At 37.2% G+C, this 4,989-nt stretch overlaps 1 long non-coding RNA gene across 2 annotated transcripts; it reads left to right on the forward strand.

The window, feature by feature from the left end:
- Nucleotides 1–2,172: 2,172 nt before the first annotated feature.
- On the forward strand, nt 2,173–4,442 carry LOC120007795. 2 transcript variants are annotated; one of them, XR_005470254.1, is made up of 3 exons: nt 2,173–2,689; nt 3,189–3,263; nt 4,119–4,442. It is a non-coding gene; the product is annotated as an uncharacterized LOC120007795 (long non-coding RNA). The 2 variants fall into 2 exon arrangements; XR_005470253.1 differs by having other exon boundaries at nt 3,189–4,442.
- The last annotated feature ends 547 nt before the right edge of the window (nt 4,443–4,989 follow it).

A 4,989-nucleotide genomic window follows, 5' to 3' on the forward strand; every position in this document is an offset into this window, starting at 1 on the left:
AATTGATGAGTTAATATGATCTATTGATTTCTATGAATCACGTATTGACATAAATGTTTATTTATGACTAAAGGTGATCATTAGTTTGTGAGTATTAGTCGGAGATTGAATTGTACAATTCTTGAATTTGGTTGAAATCAAAAGTTAATATATTATGATTGTGGAAGTAGGTGTATAGATTACGGTATGATTAAGGTATTGGGTGAATTATTATTGTGTAAATATAATATTGATTCTATATATGTACAAATTGATTTAGTATCCCTTGGAGATAGTTTTGTCTCGATGGATTTAATGTTGGGGATGATATTGTGATATTGGTGGTGAGTACTCTTGTGAACATTTAATATGAATAGCATATAAGTTTTGGAATATTTTTAAGGTTGTAGCATGGACTAAAGTTAGTTAGAGTAGCATAAATATATTTATATCTATATGGATTGATGTAGTTGTCTATTGGAATGACACAGTTGTGGTTATTAGAGTTCATTGAGAGATTTTATGATTACTAGATTCGGTTAATGAAATTGATCTATCAGAAGATTTTGACTATGTGGTGATTTGGTTGCCTTGTATGGTAACTTAGTTCCAATGTTTTGTCAGTACTTGAAGATTGAATTTGTCTGAAAATCTATACTGGATAAATATTGGATATAAAATTACTAGATTTTATGGTTATTGGATTTGGTTGCTGGTGTATGAAATGTAAATGGATTCTGATTGTGTTTTCCGACCCTAGATGGTAGGCTAAAATCAAGTTATAGGCTTATAGCTATATATTTTGATATACGGCAGGATTTTAGGTATACATATCTTATTAAATTGTGGAAAATCTGATGTAGCACTAGAGTTGTATTAAATATATCTTAGGTACCTTGGAGTTTTTATATGTTATGGAGTATTAATTGTGTTAGGAATGATACATTTTTGGAGATGTTTGAGACGATAGAGATTAGTTCTTTTCATTGATAAAATATGTTAGTATTAATGACTTGGAGTATTTGTCTACTTTAGTAAGATTTTAAGATTTTGGAGTTGAATGTGCGGGGCAACTATCCAATTTTATTGGACATTCTTGTTATAGTTTAATTTTGAGGAAAAAGTAGTTTTAGGGGAAGAATATGAAAAACCCCGATATTTAGAAAGGATTAAATCAAGGTTTCATTAAGGATGAAATTGAACATACAAATCGTTAAGGGGGTTGAAATTTATGTTTCAAAGAATTAGAAGGTTATAAATTCGAATTGGAAAGGTTGATAAAAAGAGTAGTATACCTTATGTGTGGACCGGTTGCGATTTGTTGCAATTAATATTAATAATTTGTGCCACAAGAGTAGGCCGCTCACATTAGTTGAAAATAATGTGTAAAAGAAAGAAAAAAAAAGAAAATGAATGGTGACAAAAGATAAAGTGAGTTAATAATAATAGTGATAATAATGGAAGTGAGATGTTACGTTACAGTGGAAAATCCTACAAGTTGTTATACTAAAGTCATAATGCAGTGAGAGACAATATGTTTGGTAGGAGGTGTTTCGTAGGTAGGACAAGTAACTCCACAGTTCATTGGACATTTTTGAGATTTTAGAGCGAGTAGAACCAGTCACCTATCATTTAGGTACTGTGGCAACACCCGGAGTAGAGTAGGCTACGTAGGAGTTAGAATCTGAAACGAGGGGGAAGTATTTGTTCTTATTTGCGTCTATAGGCACGTTTCAAATTTCAAAGACGAAATTTTTATAAGGGAGGGAGGATGTAATACCCCGCCCAAAAATAATTTTAAATCAAATATTCTATAAATAAATTGAGGAATTTAATTGTTGAAGTGTTGATTTAAGAATGTTGTGAATCAGATTTAAATCGGACCTAGTATTTAATAAAAAACGTATTAGAAAAATAATTAAAATCCAACGGCATAACTATAAATAAGTTGCTAGTAATTTTGTAAATGAAACATTCTGTGGGGGTAGACTAGTTACTTGATAGTTGGTAAAGCTGTAAATATAAGTGTCAGTAGGGGCATTTTTGGGAAAGCATATTTGAGTGGCAAATGTGTAGATAAGGCTTGATAAAAATTGTAAATAGTTGTGACAGTGGGGATAATATGGTTTTTATATTATAATTTGTCAAATTAATAAAATGCTAAATTTTCCAAAAAATGGAGAGTTGTCTCCTTCTCTCCTCTCACACGAGCCACCTCCCCCTTACTGGCCAACACAGGAACTCCATCTTCCGGCCACCGTTTTGGACGGCCAACCTATCAAAAAGCTTCTCCCGACCCCCAAGAACATAATCCAACCAACCTTACCTCAAACCGTCGCTCGTAGTCACCGGAATCGAGCTTGGAAGCTCACGGCCACTGTGAAGAAAAAACTCCGATTCGGCCAACTCCGGCGATGGTTCAACATGCCGTTACCACCATTCACCTCACCGGGTTGAGGAGCACCTAGCCCAACCAATTTCGGTCCAAAACAGCCCCCGGATGCCGGAGATTCGACTTTGACCCGAATGGGGTCCTTTTGACCCGACTTTGATCCAGCTGAAACTGAACTTTCCGGCAATCCCAAAGCTGTATTCCGAGTTGTTTTCCTGCTCTGAACGCGTCGGTGATGATTTTGGATCCATACGGACATCTTTGGAGCATCCCGAGAGATACATCACAAATACGCGTATACGTACGATATACGTCGAGGTATAATACGAAACAAAAATATAGTTTCATTAATTGGAGAATATTATATTAATTGAATGAATGAATATTTTATATGGATTATGGTAATACACAGAGATCATAGTTGGTTTATAAAAATTTATTGTTATTTAAATAAGTTTAGTAAATTTAGAATGGTTGAATGAGAGTGCTTGGAAACTTTGACTCATTGTACCAGTTTGTACAGTCGATGTCGGACCACTAAATCACCACCAGAATAATCATGGCTACGATATGATCACAATTGTACCACAGTGATGCCATTAGTTGTTGATGTGTGAATAGTATGAATAGTGATCGAGTTGGTGATCGGGTTGCATGCATGCAACTCGATGAAATAAGTTAGTGGTATTGTGATAATTTTAATCAAGGGTAATTTGGTAATATTAATAGAGGTAAAATGGTAATTTCAATTTCGAGGGTAAAATGATAAATTAGACTAGTTAGGAATTGTGATTGATTATTAAGCAGTATGAAACAGGTGTATTGGTATAGGTGATCAAGGAGTTGGACTCGACACTGTAGACGGTGAATTATTTTATGCACTGCTATCGAGGTAGGATTTCTCACTCTTTTGTTTCGAAACACCTTCAAGCCACCGAATTGTTTGAATGGTAAGCTTTGGTTTTCGCCTCAATCATTTCTGAGGGGAAACAAGCCTTGCATGCTTACCATTATTTCTTTGTATTATTGTCAATGACAATGTTATTGGTGATTTAATTTGTTAAATATATATAACGCTTGAAATGCTTGGTCATAAATTGGGCATTACGTGATTCTTCATGCATCATGATGAATGAATGTTTCTGTATATATTTGTTGCACGAATGACATGAATTCTAAGAATTTACATTAGATGCATGGTGGGTCCCAAGGATGGTCTCGGGCTCACGTTAGGTGATGGATGTTGATAGAGCACGTGCATCGATGATGGATAGGAGCCTTGTGATGGTCCTAATCCATAGGATTCCTATAGCGATATTTATTACTGCACGCTGGCTAGTTGTCCTACGCTAGGCCAGGCGTGGCAGGCTGAGATATCACTGTTGGGCCAGCAATGAGTGGTTGCGACCACATACGTGCCAACCTTCTCTCTAGCGGTTTGAGATTGACATGATAGATGACTGGTATTCTGGTTATTGGTTTTGGTTGGATGCTTGAGAGAGAGGTAGAGCGGATGGATTCTCATCGGCTTATCGACGTAGGGCGGGAATCTGATTCGTCGGCTTTGGTGTCATTGGATGCGGATATGGAGGTTTGGTTAGATCGATCGGGTGCATTAGTTTGCATTGCATATTGTTGCATCGATTACGCGTTGTTACTTTTTCAGCCTTAATATTCTTTTCTTGCATTCTATCATTTTGTCCCTACTGAGCCTTCTGCTCACCCTATCTACTTTGCCTCCCCACAGGTGAGACATGATCTAATGCACAAACCGCGAATCAGTAGGAGGGCGCATGACGGAGGAGGCCTAAACTTTTGATTATTATTTGGTGTTTATATGACACATGTGTGTGGATATATATGTATGGCAGGAAGTTGGCATGTTTTAGTTGTTTAAGTACATTGATGTACTAGGGTGATGACTGGTTGATGTATGGTTTTATTGGGTTGGCCGGGAGTGGTGTCCCGTGACTTTTGTGTGTTTGATGATGAAGATGAGATATGTGTTTGATGGTGGACCTGATGGTTGGTTGACTTTGATGGTATTAGAAGTGTTTTCTTTGTTTGGGTATTGTTTACAAGTTGGGTTCCCAATTTATGGGGGGATGTTGTCGAAATTTTTAGTGAAATTGTAATTGTTTGTAACGTAGCACGTGAGGTGCACGTTTTGTTTTCGTTGTTTTTTTTTCCTTCACGCTCCGTGGATTGGGGCGTGACAGATACGGAGGATATCCAGTAAAATGTCAGTAGAGATTCTCCTGTAGATTTAACAGGTTCTTTGAGAAGTAGACCTCAATAGCCACCATGCTTTCCCGCTGCACCTTTCGCGAGACCCACAACAGCTTCTATTGCCCAGGCGGCCATGGCCAAGAAGATTGTCGAGTTAAGAGGAGATTTAGACAAGTTGACTAACACACCTCCTGCTCTGGCCAAGATCAATGCTAACTGTTACACGGGGTCGCCATTCGTTGATAGTATATACCAGACGAATCTGCCACATAGGTTCAGCATTCCAAGTATGAAGTTGTATAATGACACTGATGACCCCAAAGACCATGTGGCCCATTACAAACTGAAGATGGGTGTAATAGCCATACCATATGGGATGCATAAGACAT

The sequence above is a fragment of the Tripterygium wilfordii genome, chromosome 10, assembly GCF_013401445.1.
Source record: "Tripterygium wilfordii isolate XIE 37 chromosome 10, ASM1340144v1, whole genome shotgun sequence".
Lineage (NCBI taxonomy): Eukaryota > Viridiplantae > Streptophyta > Magnoliopsida > Celastrales > Celastraceae > Tripterygium > Tripterygium wilfordii.